Source organism: Bombus vosnesenskii, unplaced genomic scaffold (assembly GCF_011952255.1).
Source record: "Bombus vosnesenskii isolate JDL3184/JDL3185 unplaced genomic scaffold, Bvos_JDL3184-5_v1.1 scf7180000014750, whole genome shotgun sequence".
NCBI lineage: Eukaryota > Metazoa > Arthropoda > Insecta > Hymenoptera > Apidae > Bombus > Bombus vosnesenskii.
The window spans coordinates 1-23,992 of NW_022883624.1; the positions used below are offsets into that span (position 1 = coordinate 1).

Sequence of the window (23,992 nt, forward strand, 5' to 3'; positions counted from 1 at the left end):
TCGTAAAAATAAAATATGCTACAGGAAAAACTTTTTCCAACGGATTGAGATGCGACAAGCTTTAAAAGCTATGGCGCGAATCGAGCGTTTGTCTACAAGAGCGCATTTTCGGCGGATATATATGTCGGAATGACATTGGGGATAGGGTTGTCGGTGTTTGAGGAGTCTTCATTGAAGGTAGCCATCGTTGCGGTGTAACGAAGATACGATTTATTGACACAGGTATGATTAACAGGTTTGACAATCTACCACGGCGGTGAGACGTCCGCGACACTAGTGACAGTGGTCTCCGGTTCAATAACGAATCCGCGGCCAACGGGATGACAGATGGGCGTTCTCGCTGAATCTAAGTCTGACTCGTAAAAATAATTGCTGAGCGTAAAGACGTTACTCTTTAGTCGACGGGAGCGCGTCAAAGAATGCCCGTCCCGTCCCGATGATGCCACAGAGGAAAACTATAATGGGGTGTGTCTAAGGACACGAAATCATCGGATTCGTCGAGGAAAGCCTTCGTTTAGAAAGTAAGGGAAATTGACGTTGCTGCTAATTGGTCAATCTCCATATCGGTGGTTAGAAAAAGATGCTAGCCGCCCTCGAGGGAAAGTTGCTAGTGGGAGACGCCGCTCGTTGAAAAATATGTCTCCCCTATCTCCCGTAGTGGGACAAAGACTGTTTGTTTGAAGGACTTTAGTTAACTAAATTCTTAAGATTTATACGGGCCCTCGGGCTAGCCGAACATGTACTGCGGAGACGCATCGACATCTGGCAATCATCTTACTCGAAGAATAGGGTCTGCGTGTGGCGAGCCACGGGACAGAAACCGTTGGAATGTTTACTGTCGCGTGTCGCCACGAATATTTCTTTTAAGGAGAGCTATAGAATTACTCCATACCTTTGTTAGGCAAAGCGTTCATCCCTTGACCGCGGCTACGTTGGGCGACAGACTGTCAGCTCGAGCCAAAGCTCACCGTCACTAATCTCGAACAATGACAATCGGATTGAATAACTACAATAGTTTAGTTACAGTTATAGTAGACTTTAGATTGCAATGTTGCGGGGCTATCCAAAGGTTCCGGTGTCCTTTCATCTCCGACATATAGATATACATGTATATGTGACGAAATATACTAAAGCAATATTGACCCTTTGTCGCTGAAAGTATCAAACTACAAAACTTCCTTTCAAATTTTCAGAATAAGGAAATCAGGATCATGATAAATAATTGGAACATAATTAAAAATAATATATCTTCTCTATAAGATAATGAATACATTGGTTCATTTAATTTTTATGGATATTCAAACGCTTCTGAGAAATAAAACGTCAAGATTATAGAGTATAAAATTCATAGCTATGAAATAACTAAAACTCTGATGTATTATTAAAAATATACGTTAGGTTGTATGTAGTGATACATACAAAGATTACATGTACAAACCCATAATTAACACAATGCTACCGCAACCATTCTGCAATCTACCTTGCCCAAAACACTCTTCCAGTCACCTCCAAACTCTTCAATTCTCTCCACCTAACCACCCACAAACCATTCACAAACATGCAATTCTCGACAAAAGAAGAACTTATCGTCAGTTGTCCTTAACATCTCGTTCATTCATTTGGTCCCTATCCCCCTATTTCCTCCCACTGCGATGATCGCACTACATTTTTCCACGTCTCTATTCTATTCTCTGGATGATCTGAATTCTCGAGCAGTCGAGTGACGATTGATCTGTACAATTGATCGATTTCTTTTTACTACAGACATGCAAGAAATTCCGTGTTGGAGAGCGATATTGCGAGTTCGAGTGCCTGGACCATCTGAAGAACGTTACCGGAACTGGTATAGTTTATGTCGTTGATGATAAGAATTCCTCCACGACTCAGCGACAAGAGCTACTCTGGTGATGAGCTTAATGATGCTGTTGCGGCTATTTTAATTTTTCAACAGGGATCCAGATGGCGCCGTTGACGAAATTCTTTCACTATAAACGTCAACGATCAACATCAGCCATCAGGGAACGAAGAAGGTACGCTGTAACGTGTCTGAGTAATTATACCTCGAGGAGTACATACAGTTATGTAATGAAGATTCGTATGTGAGTGTTTGTTTTCTTATTTCTTTTCCCTTTGTTTCATTTGAATGGATTTTTGTACTCAAAGAGCGAGGTAAGATTACGTCAGATACGTTTTTACATATGCTAAAAAAATGGAAAATGATGATGATGAATCAATGACACGTAGAAAATTATAATCTATTGTATTGCTGTTATCTAATGGTGTTGTAGTTGACTGTATGGTGGATGTATCTAATGGTGTTGTAGTTGACTGTATGTTGTTCAATATTGCTATGAAACTCTTCTGATTCATTGTCACTTATACGAAGGATGGAAGTATACGAATTGGGAGAAGTCAGGTTGAGAGATGCAAGATTTATACGCTCGTTCTGTCAGTTATCCCAGTGTCTGTTACGCGATAGAAAATGAACGAACTGAATAATAAATGCATTATCGGCATGAAGATTGCTTGATGTAGGCCACCGCTTTTTTCTATCCTTCCGATACCATTTTTCTTTTCTTTTTTTTTTTTTTTTGCGAAACACTTTGCTAGTCGTGAGAAGCAGCAATTCCCTTCTGCGAATCAATTACGGTTCACGAGAAATTGTATTATAGCCTGGAACGTATTCAAATTATCTTCAATTATTCTCGGCTGTTTCCATTTCCATTGGTCTCTTACGTAAGTACTCGTTTGATGTACGTACATAGTGAGATAATAATCGTTAACACCTTTAATGTCTTCAGTATTATAGAATAAGACGCGAAAAGACCTCTTCCTTTGCTGACAGTTATTATACTCGCTGTCATATGTTATCGTTGATTATACATCTTTATTTACAAATTCGTTCCTGTGTATAACGAAACAAAGGAAGAAACGAAAATGATACGTTTCATGACGCATTGTTAAATTATTAATTAACGAGAGTTACATATCTACATGAATGCTTTGAAATGTCAGTTATAATTCATGAAAATGGATACAAGCCATTTTACTATACATAAATAGAATTATAAAGACATGTTACGTACTAATGCTTTTACGAAATATATTTCTGTATACGTTTGACGTTTCTGTATTATTCCTTATGTGCTTTCTGCTCTTGTGTTTAGCTCGTCGGAAGTAAAAATACGTTAAGCGAATCAGCTAATCTATTCGAGCGTTTCAATGGCTCAGTCTTCTCTTATGCAACTATCAAAAGAGAAGATAAGTCTTTGGTTATACAACATTTCATAACGTCCAAAGTAACGGGGCACTAATTAGTTGAAACTTTAAGACAGACCAGATATCAGTCATCGTCCGTAAATACATTTATTACGATCGTTTAAAGTTTAAAGAAACACCGTTATAAAGTCGTAATACGAGACAAAGCGAAGAGAAAGTAAACTGTTGGATATATGACAAAATAATTCTATTTTAAATAAGAGACTGGTCCGCGTGGTTATTTTGTTTACAAAATCAAACGAATTTAATGAATGTAATGGTAAGGAAGTAACTATAAGTGGCTGTTAAACTATTTTTATGCTTGAAAAGTAATTCGCAAAGTAATGTAAAGCAGTACTACTGAGTTGTACCTAACCTCTTTCAGAATTTGTTCTTAACCTCTTGCTTCATAACTTCCTTAATTATACTCTTCAAACTTATTGACTACTTCGATGTTGTTACGAACAGAAACTGATAAAATATTAATCTTAAATATAGATTGAAATGAAAGCTTGTCACGTAAATATATATATATATATATATATGTACTACTTACTCAAACTATGGATCACATAACCTATACAAAAAAAAATTATTGTACACTATAAAGCAAGAGGTTAAATCTTTAATCTGTTAAGAATTAAATTTTTTATTGTAACTGCGAAAATTATAAAAGTACCAAGCGAAGCAAGTACGGAATATATGCGGAATATGAATCGCTCAACGAACCAAAGAGCGGCTCAGTGACAAAATTAGTAAAGTAAAGACCACAAATATTACAACATTATATTCTACCACAAAATAATTCTCTATACAAAAAAGGTACACAACGAATCGATTTTTCACAACGATAAGAGTCAACAGAACCAATCAAGACCAGGCGAGACTCTCATAAGACAACGATATCAGAGGGATCAAATCAGCGACTTCAATCTATGTTACAGAGTATAGTTATCAAGAAAAATTGCTCTTTTCATGAAAAGTATGGTAATGATACTCTTATAATACATTGTATATCTGGTAGTCGGATGTGCCCGTGGCCATCGGAAATGTAAAGACGACGCTTTTAGAAAGTGATAGCGCCATCGCGTTTTAAAAACGCGTTAGAAGAAGGTCGGTTTCGCTATCCAAGGCGAATCGAAAAGTGTGCGTGTTGCGAGAATCAGAGTTGATCGAGACGTCGAAGCATAGAGTCGTTAGAATTGAGTTGCGAGTGTTGTCGAGTGTTAGAGTTGCTAGTGAGAGAGAGAGAGAGAGAGAGAGAGTTACCAAATAGTTGTCAAGTTATTTGTTGTAAATACGAGCGTTGCATTTAGTTTTCCTGTTAATCAAACATCGTTTCTCTGTCTAACTAATATCTGTATTTTCAATCCATTATTAATATATTCCGATATTACAAGTGGGGGCTCGTCCGGGATTGAATAAGACAGAGAAACGATACGATTTAACGGAGCTATTTGTGCGGGAGTAGAAAAGAATAGAATAAAATGGCAAACGTTGAAGACGAACGATTGTCGGGTGAAGAGGATTTGACGCTGGAGGAGCTGAGGAGTAAGCTCGCACAGATGAATCTGCCTATATCCGGTGCGAGATCAGTGCTGGTTGCCAGGTTGAACAGAGCGTGCAAACCTGGTCGATCTACTCCTAAGGATTCGAAGCGTGGCGAAGAACCAACAAACCAGCGAGATCTAAGAAGCAAGCAGAGAGCCGAACGCAGTCAAGAGGGAGAGGAAGACCTCGAGAAGCTGAGGACGAAAGAGCTGAGAGCGCGTCTCGTTAGCTTGGGGTTGAAGGTAACGGGAAGAAAATCCGAACTACGCGCGCGGCTACAGGCGGCCCTAGAAGGAGACGATGTATCGTCGGAAGAAGAGAGCTCCGACGAAAGTGAAGGCGAGGACGATAAACAAGGCGCGCGAGAATACAGGAGAGGCACGCGAGCGGTGTATCAGGACCGCGATGAGTAGCAGCAGAAGGTATGCGTCGGTTCGATGTTGAGTCTTAAAGACGTGGAAGACTCATTAGAGAAATTCAGCGGGGATGATCTGCTGAGTGTAAATCAGTGGGTGGAAGACTTCGAGGAAATGGCAGAAGTGTGGGGTTGGTCAGACGCCCACATGGTGGCCTATGCTAAGAAATTACTCGCAGGCTCCGCTCAGGCCTTCGTACGACAAAAACGATGCGCGAAGTCCTGGGCAAAGCTAAAAAAGGCGTTGAGGAATGAGTTTGAAAATGTAGTAAGCGACCAACAGATACATGGCGAGTTATCCCATAGAAAGAAGAAAGCAGATGAGAGTCTGCAACAATATATGTATCACATGTGCGGGATTGCAAAACCAGGAAGGGTTGATACGCAATCCTTGATAGACTACATTATTCAAGGCATTCCCGACGAGGTCGCGAACAAGACTGTGCTATACGGAGCCAGGAATATCGAGCAATTAAAAGAGCGTTTCAGGCGCTACGAAGCGATAAAAAGAGATATGGAGATGAGGACGAAATTTGAGGAGCCGAAGAGTAACAGGGTAAAGCCGGTGGCGAAGCTGTCCGAAACCGAGAGGAACAAGAAGGAATATTATATTAGCGGCATTTTTGTAGCCATTATATATGGTTTCGATGGCATAATTAATCAGTATCAACTTACCAGTTTTTAACGGAAGGACAAAAAGAAGAGCAGACGGCACACAGACCGCAATCATGATCATTTTCAAGTAGAATCTCAAACTGCCGTACATCTTCGAAAACTTCGTTAGTCGTAAGGGATCAAAGGATGATGTCCGTGCTGCGGAAAATAGATGAGAAGCGGCTATTTCAACAACCACCGTGTAGGTACTGCACTAGCCAGAAGTATCTGCGACAGAAATCAGAATACACTCGTTTTCGCATGGTTGGATCAATTTCGCGTGGGACTAACCTGATTGAACCTAACGCGGGATAATTGCTCAACTCACGACTTTAACCAGCCCGCTTGATTCTCTGCAAATGCTTGAAATTGACGCTTGGATTCTTTCCAGATTAACTAGCTTTGCCCCTCCCTCCCTTTATCTATTTTCTTAGATCGACTTAGACTGCCACAACATATTATCTTTCTTCTTTTCTTTTCTTTTCTTTCCTTTTGATCTTTTAAAGCCCTAAATCGCTGGCTATTTTGTATACTATATATTTTGTACACTCAATTACTCTGTAAGTCATAAGTACATATGTTTTACAACGTTATTTGTCATATTTCAGTTAAACCCCAGAAAAGCCAGAAATATATTTTCAGTATGTTTTAACGCGCCCCTGGCAAAGATCTCAAAAACGAGTTGCGGCACAATTTAAAGCGACAAATAGCATCGCGTGTCTCGTTGTGGTAACACACGGTTCGCCAGCTTTTTAAAAGCGCTCTCCGTCTGCTTTTTCCTCTCTTCCCTGTCTCTTCGTTTTTCCTTAACAAGCGAAACCATTTTCGCGAGGACGAGAGTACGGAAATGACGTACTGGCAATTTTGTTTTGTGATAATACAAGCAGCTCGGTTTCAGTGAATTAAACTTGACCCCAAGCTTCTACTTATCTATCTTCCTTTCCTTTATTTTCCCTTCTATATCGGTTTTGCGGTTTTCCACATTTCCATCACAATAAACCATGTTTTTTCTCGATTTTACATGTTAGCCAATGATTCACGGCAAAAGCGTCGACTGTAAAAATATTTGTAGTTGCAATAGCAACAAGTATGTTTTCTCAAATAGAAAATATTGGGAGCGTACACGCTGGTAAAACAATTCATGAATAGCTCGTCCTCTGCTTGTTATTTGTTTCGATACTGTTAGCAAACAAATTCATGAAACATACTGGTATAGCGTAAAATGAACATAAAAGTTTTGCGTACACTTGAGAGCTGAACTTTGGTTGTTATACGTATATTATACATATACGCATACAGTTATGTATATGTATATATATATATACAGAAAATTCCTTAGAACTTTGAGCTTAATAACATATTAAAATCATTAACATTAAGGAGGTGAACTTTACTTACCAATTACCAAAGTTTCTTCCGCCAAATAATACATAAAAATTGAAAAAGATAATGTAACTAGTTTTAACTTTTTTTTGTGTTATAATTTGAATCACTCGATTTATCCGACTGAGGATGGTCGATCGCAATCTCAATTTATACGTATTCTCATCGCATGAAATAGATCACATGAGGGATTTTCAAAAGTCGATGGAATATTAATCGCGATTAATTATTTGTAGGTGTATTCTGTGCGGCTAAAGCAGTCACCTAATGAATTATTGAGTACCAGGAATGTTAGCGGTAAACAGGATTGCGGCTATGAATGATTCTCTAATGTCTATATTAGAGATGAATTTGATAATTTATCCTCATAATATGCAATCCGCTTTTAAGTGGAAATCATAATTAACAATTTCTGTTTGATTAAATATGAAGAGCAGATAAATCGATACGCTTAAATCAATATTAGAATTTCTTAACATTTTTATCAAATATTTTAGCACTGTAAAAGCGTCGTAGTAGAGAAATATTAGGTTGTTTTAAAAGTTTCTTTCGTTTTATAAGATAGTAATAGATGTACAACATTTTTCGTTTTATATTATTTTATTGAATTACGTGTGATCCACCTTTTTCCAATTTAATGTAAAATAATATAGAATAACATAAAACAAAATATGTTGTGCATCTGTCATTTCTTTATAAAACGAAAGAAACTTGGGACAACCGAATAGGAATTTACTTTTATTATCCATTATAAAAATGGATTGTTAATCCTCTAGGAGACACGAACAATATAATTGCAATTAATAAGGAATAAGCTAGCATAACTTAAACCAGCTTTTGCAGAAAGCTATTAGCTGAAGATGTTTATTAAACAATGACAACATGAATTTTCTTAAGTACCCCATTTGGTACTTAATCTACTTCGTAAGTACTGTGTGTCCTAGCCTTCAAAGGATGCAATTTTAACCAGAATGTTTCACATTACTTACCCGTATTATTTCCTTGTAATATAATTTATATTTACATTATCTACGTTACGTTACATTCTACGCGTTAATGTAATGTGATTTTTATTTCTAATCGAAGTTATTCAAAATTTGTAGTATCTCAATAAAAAATTAACAGCCTGCAAAAACTTCACAGAAGCATTAGTATCTTCGAAACTATTTAATTCAAATGGCTAATATTCTTTAACAATATGCACTCGACGACGTTTATCGAGAGAAGTATGTGGCGCAATAGTTAAACTTTCAATTCATATACATATATCGTTTATGAAAAAGTAGTCATTCTGCTTTTGTGATCTGTGACACACTATAAATTCTCATAAGCTAACTAACGCGTAATCTTCTGTAACGTATTAATATAATATAGGTATGTATATCTCGACTTTGAGCAACCAATTGGTGCTAAATAAGCTTTAGTACATACTTCTTACACGTAACAAAAGACCAGTTAACATCTCTGCTCTTAAAAGAAAAACGAAAGAAGCTCTGAAAAGCTGCAGAGTTCAGGTCGAATAACACCAGCTCAGATAAATGACCCTCTAACTTACCTTTGTCCTCATCGACGTCAGTGATTTTAAAGCTAGTTATAAAGTGCACTTCTCAGCCAGCGTCCACGGCAGTCAATATTATTTAACGGGTCTTAACGCGATGTAAAAAGGGAAAAAGGAGGAAAGAGGGAACAGGGAAGCAAAGAGAAGAAACGAATTTTTCATTTTCTCGAAACTGGATCAAGTTTCAGGCTGCTCGCCAAAGAATCTGTAGCTAACGAGACTAGATTAGACAAACCACGCTTTAAAATTCCCACAGAACTATAATAATCCTCGAAATCAATACGATTCGTCGATCCATCGCCTGATTAAAAAATGAGATAGGATGAAGCTCACTAGTCGGCCTTTGAACTTTCAATAGCGCTTACGGCTCGTATACTCTAGTTTGAATGCTACAATGTAAGCCAAGTCAGCTGTAACTAGCGTTCGCGTGATTGTCGCTATCTATTATTCACGCGTTACACGTTCACCAGACAAACGCGTCTACCGGTTGACATTGTTTTCTGTCCTGAGTTTCAAAGCAATTATGTTGCTTCGTGTAATCAAATCTCGCCAAACTAACGATAAGTTCTTGTTTGATCTTACACAGTTATTAAAACTATACAAGTTAAACCAATCTAGCCTAAACAAGTAATGTCGTTATATATTCTTTTTTAAATCTATATATTGTTTAATAAATCGTGGTTAGGATATAGTAGCTGACAAAAATATTCGGACAAATATATTTGTAGAAACATTTTAGGAGTGTATTATGCATAGTGGCACTATTTAATACTGTACTGTGACTATCATGGTCGTGTTGGTATTATTCGAAACTAATCTGAAAATCTGTATGGAATTTGTAAGATATTTAGTACGAGTACTGTGCATTACTGATATGTACACAACCGAGACGAGATAACGAAGGTACTGCTCTCCATCGTTCATCGCTACGCGTTGCTAATAGCAACGTATAATGCATATATATCTCGCAAAGACCATAAAAGTACCCAATGGAACCACGTTTAATATTTGATAATAATGTCCCATTACAGTTTCGTCATTTTCAATTAATTAAACACGACCCTCTCTTTAAAAATTAGAAGATAAAATACGTAATACAAATCTACTCGAAATCTTTTAAACCTTACGGACGACCTTACGGACCTTACTTATGGTCTTTAAAAGCAGCAGGGATTAGCAGAATATTAACTGCGAATTTTTCTTGGACCGCAGCATGCAATATGAAATATGGTTATTAAAATGTACACTGAAAATTTCATATCCATAAGATACTCGTGCTTGTAGGACCTTGAAAATGAATTCTTAACCCAAATAGTCGACCGCGATACTCGAGAAATTTTGTGAAGCTGACGTCAATACCAATATGTACCGTCGTTGTGCTATTATTTCGTGATAAGCCGTATTGATTGCACTTCCATTTCACGGAATTAATTTTTCCACACAAAAAGTGATAACGATAATCGAAAAAAGAAAAATATACTACCACTTTTCGTATCAGCATACACAAGCGCACTCGATTTTACACGAGTATACAATTTGCAAATTCGACGGAACGATCGGATTTAATTATTTTTTCGATATTTCAGGCATTAAGTTCTATTTACACATCGAACGTTGAAATACGGCGAAATACAAAATGTACAAACCACTCTGGACATTAATTAACTTTAAACGTTATTGATTAATTAAAGAAACCAACCATTGTGTTGATTTTTACATTTTGAAAAATTGTTATCCACTTTTGCTTTGTTTAAAAATTCAAAAAAAAAAATACTTTTATTGTAAGTCACGAGTATCTCTTTTATTTATTTAAACTTTAGATCAAATATTACAATTTATAAATATATCATTTATTTAGATATACTTGTAATATCTGTTTTATAAGTTTGTACAACCATTTATCTATTTATCTATTTTATTTGTACATAATCTTTATAGACTGATTTTGTAAAGAATAAAAAATTGTGATTCTATTTAAAAACGATCGTGTCAGACTCAAGTGATAAGCGATATATATTTCAGCGATATATATATATATTCAGATTTCACCATCACATAAACGGTGCTATTGGAAACGTTTCACAATAGACGTCTTATAAGCGCCTGCGATGTCCGTCATATGTAAAGCTATACCACTGAATCACGGCCGCCATTTAGTGATTAAGGTCGATCACTTAGAGTTGTTAATCCGACATAATGGCGAGCAATACATCGAAGACATTATTGGAAACACAGTTACAGTTTAATTTCATTGAGCTTATTTGCAAATAAATGTGTACAATATATTTTAGAGGTTTTAAATATTATTGCTGACTAAACTTCGCATCTACGCATCATCTTTCTTTAACTTTTTTTGCATTTTCTTATCGACGCATGAAGACGAAATGCGTAAATTTTATTATTTATTTAAACATTACTATATTGTGCTCAAAGTAGCGGAATATCGTTCTATTATCAATATATGAAGAACTAAAAGAATTAAAAAAGAATTAAAAAAATATGTAGTTCAATCAATACTTCGTGTATTTTTCTATCTCCACAAGACAATATCCGGACCAGTTACGCTTACAGTATCAACAAAGATTTGTCCAGCCATACGGAATAAGTCGTACTCAGTAGTTTAAAAGTATTAACCGCACAAACTCCAGAAACACTTTTGAAGTAACTTTCGAACCAATAAATCCCCGAACTAAGAACTGTCATATTTCGTCTCTATTTGTCGAATATTGTGAGAAAATGCAAAAAAAAGTAGTTAAATAGAAAAAGTACTTGGGAACTTAAAAGAAAAAATCTCGAAAAATCTCTTAATACTTTTTACTGTCGTCTTGAGACGCACCATGTGTTAAGCTTCTTCGTAGTTACAACTTTTACCGCAGATGTAACGAACTGACAAATGCTTCGAATGGCGCGCGCGCGTCAACGCCTACACTTAAATTTTAAATAAATGTTTTTAAATAAATGTTTAAAATAATACATTAAATGTATTAACTTTCTTGCGCAATTTCATTTAATTTCTTACGATATGGAGGGTTTAATTACGTTTAAGATATCTATTTGAATCTTTTAAATTCGAAGTTTTTTAAAAAATTACCTTAAACTTTATAAAATTAAATCGTTTTTCCACTTTGCTGTATCATAAAATAGTTACTTAAATTCAAACCTTACCGCCGTCTTGAAATATTCTATATTTTCCTCGTCTTAAAAAATCTCCCTACAGAAAGAATAAAGAAGAATAAAATCCCATACGTTAAATTTCGCGTGATTGATGGAATACATAACGATAACGAGAACTAACTAGCGACAACAAGCAACCATTAGCAAGGACAACTGGCGACTATAACCGTCGTCTCTATGATGTATGGCGACTAAGGAGAACAGCCAGCAACTACGGATGACATGTAACAACCAACTGCCCCACTTCTAAAAGGCAACTAACTTGCAAACCCTTTGATGGTTTCTGTAGCGTGATATACCCCTTGAACGTGGTTAAAGAATGTGGTGGCCGCTGGACGGCGGTTTGACAGCAGAGCGATCTCGCCAATTCAAAGCTTGACATTACAAACTACCGAGAATCATTAGGCTCGTTATCGAGCATCTAGCTTTCAGAAGGTGCTTTATCATATGATATGACTTCACGATATTTTTATAGCAAGAAGAATGGCCAACCTCTAACAAAACAAATTTTTACTAAGTGCTGCATGTGAGCTGCAGGCCGGCCTACTAGGGAAATTTGACGAATGAATAAACTAAAATATATACGAATATATTCGTTATATCATAAAATGCCCGCATTATGTTCTCTAACACCATAGAGGAAACTAAATTTATATATTAAAAAATTGGAATACCTGTTATAAGAGAGTTAATTAAATTCTAACTTATCGATGACTCCATAAAAACCTTTATTTCCTAAAAATGTATATCTTCCAAATTCTCCTTAGAAAGTATCATAGAGAAAATATGAAACCTGAAAAGTACATCACGCTGATGCCTCGATCAACCCTCGTGCTTCGCAGTCCATGTGTTCGGGCGATGAATTCCCTCCAAACAAGGAAAAACCAAAGGGAGGTCTCCTTCGAAGGACGTGAGAGGGTAAAGGAAGCAACGGGAACGATGATCACGCGATATACTGGCGGCGTACGTATAGAACGGCTGTTGCGAGAGAGTTCGCAAGAAACAGGAAGAAAAAAGGAATCGTAGGCCGACGCGACTATACGCTGTCGACGGACAAACAGCGACTGAGCCCAACTGAAACGAACTCTGTCGCAGTATGAGCACAGGCTACGTTCGCGGGAAAAAGTGGTGGGGATACATGGGAGGCAGACGTAGAGAGGACGGAGCTGCGAGCGTAATCGAAATCTCCGGAAAACTGGAGAGCCTGGGCAAGGGAGGCAACCAGAGTGGAGGACTAGTGCCTGTGAGCGCAAAACGGGTGTGGATACGGGAAGTCCTGCCTGGACAAGGAGGAGTTAAACCAAACCAACAAGTGTGAGGTTAGGACGGTGGAGCAGCCATATTAGGACGCGTGACAACAGCGCCGCTACACGGGCTACTCGAGGAACTACCCAGACGCAGCCATATTGGCGCGTGCGTCGAAGCGCGTTGCGCGGGCCACTTGAAAGTGACAGCGACTGGCAGAGTGGCAAGTGCTGACCGAGCGACATTTCCCGCCCAACGGGGAAACGGACGCATCCATGGCGAAAGAGAAGGAGGTAGAGGAAAACGCCAGGGGACGGAGGGAAACGGAACTGGCTGCGGAGCCGCCGCACGTTAGCACCAGGGGCATGACGAAGGCGATGCCGCCAAAGGAGGGACCCTCCCGCTTCACGCTGGACAAGGAGGGAATATGGACTGAGGAAGCAACAGAGGAGGAGGAAACCCCCGCCAGAGAAGCACCCCGAGCGAAGAGGAGGAAGGCCAACGAATCCCCCGAACTCCCCGCGGACCCGGCTGAAGAAATGAGATCAGCCACAACGGCGGACATAGGAGCCGAACTGATTCGCCGGGCCGCCGAGGTGGCCAGGGCTGCCGAGGCGCCCCGCGGCCACAAGGTCACGCAGGGGAAAACCCTGAAGGAGGCGGCGAGAACCATCACCGCGGGCGTGACAGAGTTAGTGAGGAGAACGGACCCTGTCACCGACGCACTCGCTATAACGCAAGGACGCATAGCAACACTGGAGGCGGAGGTAGAGGCACTCCGAAAAGAGCCGGCCTCGCGCCCCACCGCGGATGAGAACAGCTACAGGGCGCGTCTCGCTGCAGTCGAGCACCAAGTAGAGCAGATGAGATCCTTGCTGCACCGACTGGAGGAACAACTGCAGGGAACAGAAAAAGGAGAAGGAAAGGAGGTCGCCCCTGTCGCGAACACGAGAGGGATGGAGCCTGGAGCCCCAAGCGCCCCAGCGCCCAAGGGAGGCCGAATGGCGGACACCGAATGGCAGACCGTCGGAAGGAAAAGAAGAGGAAAGAAGAAGGAGGCAGGGAGGAAGCAGCCGGCGAAGCTGATCCCCGAGACAGGGGCGGAGAGCCAGAGGAAAACTCCGGAGAGTGGATCGGCGAACACACGAAGAGGAGGAGGCAGGGGGCCCCTCCCGCGCGCACCGCGGACGTCAGCGGTAACAATCACCCTGACGGACAAATCGAGTCAATCCTACGCGGAGGTGCTGGCTGCGGCCAAGGACAGTGTCTCCCTGGCCGAGCTCGGCATCAACACGATGAGGATGCGGAAGACCATCACCGGAGGTGTCATCTTAGAGGTCCCTGAGGACCAGGGAAGGGAGAAGGCCGCAGCGCTCGCAGCACAGCTGACGCGGGCTCTGGACCCGAACGAGGTCCGCGTGGCGACCCCCTTCCGAGCCGCGGAGGCAAGGGTGTCCCTGATAGACATAGCGGCCACCAAGGCGGAAATCCAGAACACCCTGGCAAGGGAGAGCGGCTGCAAGCCGGAGGACATCCGGCTGGGAGAAATCCGCCCCGCCCGGAACGGACTTGGCGCCGTATGGATACGAGGCCCTGCCAGTGCAGTGAGGAAACTGGCCCAGGCTGGAAAGGTCGCCATAGGCTGGTCGATGGCGAAGGTCGAAGCCATCGTACGGAGACCGTTACAGTGCTACAGGTGCCTTGGGATAGGACAAACGGGGAAGACCTGCACCGCCAAGGAGGACAAGGGGCACCTGTGCTTCAGATGCGGCGAACCAGGGCACCAGGCGAGAGCATGCACTACTGCGAGCCCGAAATGCCTGCTCTGCGAGGCGCTTGGAACACCGTCGGTGCACAGGATGGGGGGACCGGCCTGCGCCCCCTCGAAGAAGGGAACGAAAGGAGCCGCCCGCGGATCCACGGCTGCAAGAGGCAGCGAGAAAGGCTCCCCGCCGCAAAGCGACCCTAAGCCCGCGAACAAGGAGGTAGGCACGGAGGAAGCCACGAACAAGGAAAGGCCACCAAGGAACTGAGAATGCGCATCCTCCAGACTAACCTGGGAAGGTCAAGGCGAGCACAAGACCTGCTCCACCAAACCATCCGGGAGAGCACGGTCGCCCTGGCGGTGGTGGCGGAACCATACAGAGTTCTGGATGGCCCGGAGTGGGTCGGAGACACGGACGGAATGGTTGCCGTCACCTGGACATCAACGCCCGGGGCGTTTGCCCACGGAGCCCTGCTGGAACGGGGCAACGGGTACGCCGCGGTCGAGTGGGCAGGGATGATGGTGGTGGGGGTGTACGTGTCACCCAACAGCGGACGGGCAGCGTTCGAAGAATTCCTGGACGGAGTTGGCGACTGCGTCAGGCGACGACTCCCCCGACAAGTGCTCGTCCTGAGAGACTTCAACGCGCACTCCACGGAATGGGGGAACGCCAGGACCAACGCGCGCGGCCGCACGCTATCAAACTGGGCCGCGGGACTTGGTCTTCTGCTAGTGAACAGGGGCTCGACCAGTACCTGCGTGACGTGCAGAGTGAGCTCCATTGTTGACATAACATGGGCCTCCCCCGAGGCATTCAGGCGGATCTCAGGCTGGAGAGTGGCCGAGGGGGTCGAGACGCTGTCGAACCACCTCTACATATTCATGGAGGTGGACGCACCTGGACCTGGAATGCCGACGACAAACGACGGGCGCGGCCCGCCGAGGGAGAGGCACGCGCGCCCACCACCCAGATGGAAAATAAAGGAGAGGAACGAAGACCTACTCCGGGCGGCTGCTATAGCAACAGCTTGGAGCTGGGAGGCCTCGACAACGACGACCGAAGCAGACGTGGAAGAGGAGGCCGAGAACCTCCGCCAAGCCATGACAGCAATCTGCGACGCATCCATGCCACGAGCCACACCAGGCACGGTGCGAAGCAGAGCAGTTTACTGGTGGAACCCCGGCATCGCGGAACTGAGGACGAGATGTGGCCGGGCCCGAAGACAGTACCTAAGGGCCCGCCGCTGGCGACGACGCGACGAAGAAGAAGTCTCCTTGCGCTACCGGACGTGCCGCGCGCAACGGCGCTCGCTACAGAGGGAAATTAAAAAAGCGAAGGACCGTGCCTGGTCCGAACTGGTTGAGACAGTCGAGTCGGACCCATGGGGGAGGCCATACAGGACGGTGACACGGAAACTGCGCGCGAAGGGCCGCCTGATAACGGCGGAAATAGAACCTGCACTGCTGACGCGGATCACCGGAACGCTCTTTCCCCCACAAGAAAACAGAGCGGCGGAACGGCCACGGGAAACGACACGACCGCTGGAATGGAGGGACGACTGGGAAGTCACAGAGGAGGAGATATGGGAGGCAACCAGAAGAATGACCGCCCGCAACGTGGCACCGGGCCCGGACGGAATCCCTGGCCGGATCTGGGGGGAAGTGATGGGGGTCATGGCCCCCAGACTTCGGCACCTCTTCACAAGATGCCTGAGGGAGGGAGTCTACCCCCGGGCGTGGCGGACAGCGAGGCTGGTCCTGCTCCATAAGGAGGGCCGACCGACGACCTCGCCGTCAGCGTACCGGCCGATATGCCTACTGGACGAGGTCGGCAAACTACTCGAGAGGGTAGTCGCCGCCCGCTTGGAACGACACATAGCGGGCCAAGTGCCAGGTTTGCACGAAAGCCAGTACGGCTTCCGGAAGGGGCGCTCGACGATTGACGCGGTCAGACGCGTACGAGCGATTGCGGAGGACATGGTCTCCCGGAAAGGCGTGGCGCTGGTGATTTCCCTGGACATCGTCAACGCGTTAAACACCATGCCATGGGACGGGATAGTGACGGCCCTGGAGCACTTCGAGGTTCCCAACTACCTCGTCCGATTGATCCGGGCCTACCTCGACGACAGGTGGGTGTGTTACGCCAGTAAGGAAGGAGAGGAAAAGCGATCCGTCGAGCGTGGCGTCCCGCAGGGCTCGGTGCTGGGCCCCATGCTATGGAACGTTGCGTACGACGAGGTACTACGATGCCCACTACCCCCAGGCGCGGCCATAGTATGCTATGCGGACGACACCCTAATCCTGGTCGAGGGTCGTGGCTGGCACGAGACGCTGCGCATTGGCGGAATCGCAACGGCCTGTGCGATCCGTGCCGTGAACGAACTGGGCCTGAGAGTCTCCCCTGCGAAGTCGGAGGCCATCTGGTTCTTTGACAGGAAGAGGCGAGGGACACCACCGCCCGGCCTATGCATAGACATGGCAGGTAAAACCGTCCGGATGGGGTCACAGATGAAGTATCTGGGACTCACCATCGACAGCCAGTGGACGTTCGAGCCGCACTTCGACTCACTGATCCCGAAGGTGTCAGCGGCTGCCAATGCCCTGTGCGGCCTACTACCGAACATCGGCGGGGCCGGAGACGCGGTGCGCCGACTCTACGAGGGCGTCGTTCGGTCACGAGTGATGTACGGGGCCCCAGTATGGGCGGACGACCTGATGGCAAGCCGTCGCAGCATCCTGCTCCTAAGAAGGCTGCACAGAGTGACCGCCATCAGAATCATTAGGGGATACTGGACGGTGTCTCACGCGTCGGCGTCCACCCTAGCCGCGTCCCCCCCCCGTGGGAGCTGCGGGCGCTGGCGCTCAAAAAGAGATACACCCGCCGGAGAGAATGGCACCCGGGAGAAGACCCCACCGAGCAGGCGGCTCCAAACGACACAGGAACCGCCGAGGAGGACACATGGAACCTGTGACGATCCCAACTGATCAACGGGAGAAGCGAACACCGAGGCGCGGATGCGGTCCTACCAAACTGGGAGGCATGGAGGAGCCGCCACGGCCTCCCACTCACATTCAGGATGACACAAGTACTCCCCGGACACGGCGTGTTCGGCGAGTTCCTGAAGAGAATAAGGCGAGAGACGACAGACATCTGCCACCACTGCGGAGAGGGCAGGGACACAGCGCAGCACACCCTGGAGCTCTGTCCGGCGTGGGAGCTGCCCCGCTACACCCTGCGGCACGCCATAGGAGAAACGTGGACCCCCTCAGCGATTGTGGAAGCGATGTTGAGAGGGTCACAGGAATACGAGGCCGTCCGCCTCTTCTGCGAGCGAGTTATGCTCGCGAAGGAGCGAGCGGAAAGGGAGAGAAAGAAAAACTCTCACCCCTGCAGGATAAGACGATGGAGAAGGATGGCAGTCAGACGACCCAGAGCCGCCCCGCCACTACCCCAACGGACTGCGACCAGAAGAAGTGACAGCACTAGGAGCAACGACCTCCCCCTAACGCCCACTCAATAGCCGGCTCGAACAAGAGAACGCGAGAAGGGGATGCAACTGAAGTTAATTCATAAGAGGTTCCTGGAGCACCCCTGTCACGCGCATAAGATGGTCATCGTGGAGTTTTAGTCGGTAGGAGTCCGACACTACTCTGCTGTTACGCGATTATTGCAGCAGCGGAGTGTCCATGAGGATTTCTCCACGTACAAAAAAAAAAGAAGGCTACGTTCGCGGGTCGATCGAACACGTTCTGCGTCTTTCCTCGGCACCAGCGTCAAAACCACCCTCGACGAGCGCAACGCACTGGTGCACCTGCAATATTAACCACTGGTCTTTCCTTTTTCGCGCGATATTATATCAGCACCTATGATACCATTTCAAAGACCGCAATCAAAACATTAAATACCGCATTAAAGCCATACAATAATTCGCAATATTCATTCGTAAACGTTATTGTATATGTGCTTAATTAATCGTTATTATGTTTCGAATGATTTACTACCTCATATTCCATAAGCAGATATATGGTTCATTTTCATCTCAAGTACGATATAATTTGTAACAAATATTTATAATTCACAATGTAAAATATTTATAATTCATTGGAAATATTATTCTATCACGGTATAGTGGTCAAATTTCACATAAATCACAAACATATGGTAGTCAGAAGCTATACTCACGACATGACAAATCATGATGATGTCATGAAAAATGGCGTCCGTCCATATATATTCAAACGCAACGAACAAGTTCGAACTTTTCGAGAATAAACGATTTGTTCGATAACATCTGTCGCGAGCTTCTCTTCCTTTAACGATAACAATTGACAACTAAAGCTCGAGAGGCTCGTAAGGATGAACAGCGACGAGTATCTAGAAGCTATGTACTCACCTGGGCAAGGAGACTCCAACACCAAGGACGTTGGAAGTTTCGAGAAGCGAAGATGGAAACTGAAGTAGCACGTCAGGTCAACTCTGGCAAAAACTGCTAAAGAAAGAAAAATCCAACTAATTTGTTTCCAACAATAAAATGAAATTAATTTGTTTCACAAATTATTAACTGGATATTATTCAAAAATTATTCAAAATTCGCTTGATTGATTCAGGGCCCGGGACACTTGGGTCATGCCATTTTGGTAATGGACGAAAATGGCAGAAGGAAGAACGACCGTTTTTTTCATATTTCTCTTTCCCCGGGAAACGAAAGAATGCCCGAGCACCTTGTTTCATTTCTTCTCGACATCAATTTCAATCTTTTTAAACGAAATATAATCTGAACGATGAAAAGTTCATTCAAATAATGCTCCGCGCCAGACACTCACGAAAATTAAGAAGAAACACGGAAAATTCGCGAATAAAACGGATTTCTTTGTCCCAGTGAGATAATAAATCTCGTACACGTATTGGTTTTTAAAATCAATATATCCACCAATGTGCACTCGTTTAACAAGGGTGATGGAACGTGCCAAAAATCTCTCAAGAGGGTCTTGGCAACGGAAGAGTCGAAAATGTCACAATTATGAATGAAAAATTCGAATAGTTGCTGATTTTACAGTCGAAACCGATAAAGAACTCCAGATATTCCCCCAATTAATTTACAATAAATTCGCGAAAATGATCGATTGCTGACGTCATTGTATTCTAGAAAGATTGTAAAACGATAAGAATTTATTGAAAAAACTTATATTCGATGATAACACTTCTAATAAGAGTACTAAGAGGAGCGATTCTGTACTCACCTTCCTGCCTCGAAGTACCGAACGCAATTAACCGTCCGCCCAGGATGGAACCGTTCGGAACTTTTGTAAGTCACTGCACGGCCGCTGCTTATGGTGGAAATGTAATAAATATAAGTACAGAGCGCGTGAGCGAACTAAAAACGCGATAGAGAAGTAGAGAGAGGATGTTCCGTCCTTGTCTAATGACGCGCACTTGTACAGGAAATATGTAACAGCGGTATACGAGCAGCGTCAGTGTCCACTAGTGTGCATGCCTGATTAAACAAGGACAGGAAGTATCTATACATGGTGTTCTCTTTCTATTTCCATGTTGCATCCATCTTACTATACAGTACACACACTCAGCTATTCTATCATTATATTTGTGCGTTGCTTATGTGTGAACCAAACATTTCCACGACAACAAATCGTTTGTCTCTTGTTTGATGCTCGGTTTTCAACGGAGTTAAATAATTTTTTAAGAGAAACGTAATGGACGGGTTGTTTTTAAAGTAATAAACGGAAATTCTCGTATCCATTGAGAAACGATAGGCGATTTGAAAGTATCACTATGAACGGTGATTTATCGATGCAAGGTAGTATGAATAAGATATTTTATAATCTGCGAAAAAAGGTAAGGAATATTCTAGATTTTAGATTTTAGAATTTCCACGTCACAGACGAGTGTGTTTTGTTATTTGATTTGTAATATTGCTGCAGTTCTCTTAATAGCTGTTCGTTTCATGCGATACTCGCACATAGTATCTATGACTTTTGCTTCTAACAATTTTTATAATTAGGCTGTATCAAATATTTTTAACGTTCGTGTTTCATGAAAAATCATGTGTAACTCGTTGAATTCGCAAATGTAACAAAAAATTCCATGAAAAACCTTATATTATTGTAATTAAAAAATAATTATATTAGGAGGAGAGTCGTATTTCGGAACGTCATCGGAACATATTATACCTTGTATGTGATTATTTGGAACACAATGGGTGAGTATATTATAATTAAAATATATTCCTAGTTCCAATTCTTTTGAATAGTGTCAGTGACCAATCGAAATAGAAATCAGTGGACATCATGGAAAGAGAAGGCGAAACCAAATTTGAAAATTCGACATCGGTAATTCAGTAGTTAAGAATAACTCAATCGATAATGTAGATTAACTAGTTATAAACAAATATATGAAGTATAAATTCAAATTATTCTTATCCATCTAAAAATTGGAAATTAAAAAGCAAAAGACAAGAAATTATCTTCGAGGATTTATATAGTAAATACATTCTTTTGCCTGTCTTACCTAGAGATAAAACAGTTGTTTGATGGTTATCTTATAGTGTTCAGTCATTGCGAAAAATATTTTTAATTAGTTAAAAACTATAATTAATTAAAAACTACATTTTTTATGTATATAGACGTTAGCGATGTATTATTCCGGGAAGCTCGTCTATCTCCCGAACATCGGGTTTGCGACAACATCGATTTGGAAATTATCGTTGCAGAGTATGAAAATTATTACAAGATGAAATTTCAAAAATATCCCATATTGTGTAAGAAAATAACTGGAAGGGAAATGACGAGGGAAGTGACAAATGCAAGCAAAACGTAAGAATTTAAATTATTTAACGATATTAAACGGTATTCAACGTATTCAACGTATCGTATTACAATATGATCCAGTGTTTGTAGAAGTATTGAGACAAAAGCCCAATCTGTTAGTAAACAAGCGAGAAGTGAGCCTGTGAAAGAGACGAATCTACAGCAGAAGATAACTGATGACAATACGAATCATATTAATCTCGCAGTGACAGTGACGTCAATATTCCCCAATGAGAGTGATCGACGTTCATCAGAAGAGCTATTTAACGTCCCAATGGAACAATCCATGCAATCGAAGATATTGAAATGCATTGAAAAGCTTTATTCAGATAATCCGGAATTACGAGGCTGAGGACATCTCATGCGTAAGTTATTTTCGATTAATATACATATCGTAAAGCTTTTAAACGATAAAATTCCCGTCGATAAACCGTCCAACGTATATCGACGATGACGTGATTTCAGTAACGCTTCAAATATCAAATTACGTAACACTTACTTAATATAGAGAAGACGCCATTTTATCTTTGTATCATCACAGGAGATCATAGTAAGCAAATTAAATGTACATTGGGATGACGTTATAGGCCTAGAGGAATGTAAAACCGCTGTTAAGGAAGCCGTTGTGTATCCCCTTAAGTATCCTATCTTTTTTGATGGCCCGTTTTCCCCCTGGAAAGGTATTTTGCTGTACGGCCCACCTGGTACAGGTAAGATACTCGTATTCTTTTCATTTCTGTACGTGTTTACAAGAAATATACAAAACAGGGAAAACGAAGTTAGCGAAGGCAGTCGCGACAGAATGCCATTGCACCTTTTTTAACATAACTGCCAGCTCATTGGTCAGCAAATGGAGAGGCGATTCCGAGAAGTATATACGTGTAAGTTGCTTTGTCTATGTAAGTCTCTTTGTTCCTTTGTCTATGAAGGAGAGATTCTAGGTATAAAAAGATTTGATTTTATTTTTCGTCATTTATATATAAATAGAATAGTTGTTTGGAAAACGAAATGATATCATATTCGTGATGAGGCAATGAATTTAAGGAATTTCGAATATAATATTTAATGAATAATACATTTGTTAAACTGAACAGGTTTTATTTGAACTTGCCTATAGTCATTCGCCTACAATTATTTTTATCGACGAGATTGACTGGATCGCCACAAATAAAGGAGACTGTATATTGTCTGAACCTGCAAAGAGATTCGGATCAGAACTTCTTTCTAGATTGGATGGATTAGTGTCTAATGAGAATTCTAATGTAGTTCTTCTAGCTACAACTAATTCCCCTTGGTACGTATATCACGTTATTTCAATGTTTTCTAAGTAGAAAATATCGTAATATTTCTCCAAATTCCAAATATGTTATTGTGTTGTTTGAAGTATTCCTTCATTATTATTAGTATAATAGAACGATAATATTTATTGTAAATATGTTATTAGGGGCATTGATGCAGCTTTACTCAGGCGTCTCGAAAAGCAAATATACGTATCATAACCCAATGAAGTTGCTCGACTTGGTATATTCAAATTATACGTTAGCAACCACTTATTAGAAAATACAGATATTGTAAACCACATAGTAAAATGTACTGAAAGATATTCTTGTGCAGATATAAAATTGCTTTGTAAGCAAGCGTGGCTACTAGAAATAAGCCCGATATGGAGGAGACTTGAAAAGAAAGAAACACCTGTTACCACTTTGAAATATGAATTAAAAAGTTATGAAATATTAGCAAAATTGTTAAAAAAAATGTCACCTACAGTTATGCAAATAGATAAATATGATACGTGGAACAAATAAATACGCAATCGTAAGGACAGATATTGAAAAATATAAATAAATGCATTATCGTTCGAGAAATCATTCGCATGTGTGTGCATGTGTGTATGCGCGCATGTGTGTGCGCGCATGTGTGTCATGTGTGTCATGTGTGCGCGCGTGTGTGCGCGCACGCGCTATAGGCTAAGTTTAAAATGTTCGGTTGTATTATATCCTTGTATTATATATGTCGGAGATGAAAGGAAAACCGGAGCCTTCCCTTTGCAATTTTGAGGAAGCCTTCTAATGCTTTAGCCTAGATTTTATCATAACTGTAATTAAGCAATTGTCATTTGTAATTGTTTGATATTTGTGAAAGCGAAAGTGGGTTCGAGATGACA

At 42.3% G+C, this 23,992-nt stretch overlaps 1 long non-coding RNA gene and 1 pseudogene across 2 annotated transcripts; one reads left to right on the forward strand and one right to left on the reverse strand.

Moving 5' to 3' along the window:
- Positions 1–19,289: 19,289 nt before the first annotated feature.
- LOC117240521 lies at positions 19,290–20,664 on the reverse strand. 2 transcript variants are annotated; one of them, XR_004494718.1, is made up of 2 exons: positions 20,245–20,664; positions 19,290–19,493 (listed from the first exon to the last, which is right to left on the reverse strand). It is a non-coding gene; the product is annotated as an uncharacterized LOC117240521 (long non-coding RNA). The 2 variants fall into 2 exon arrangements; XR_004494719.1 differs by having other exon boundaries at positions 19,290–19,490; positions 20,245–20,663.
- A 465-nt stretch (positions 20,665–21,129) lies between these two features.
- On the forward strand, positions 21,130–23,591 carry LOC117240520 (annotated as a pseudogene).
- Positions 23,592–23,992: the final 401 nt, after the last annotated feature.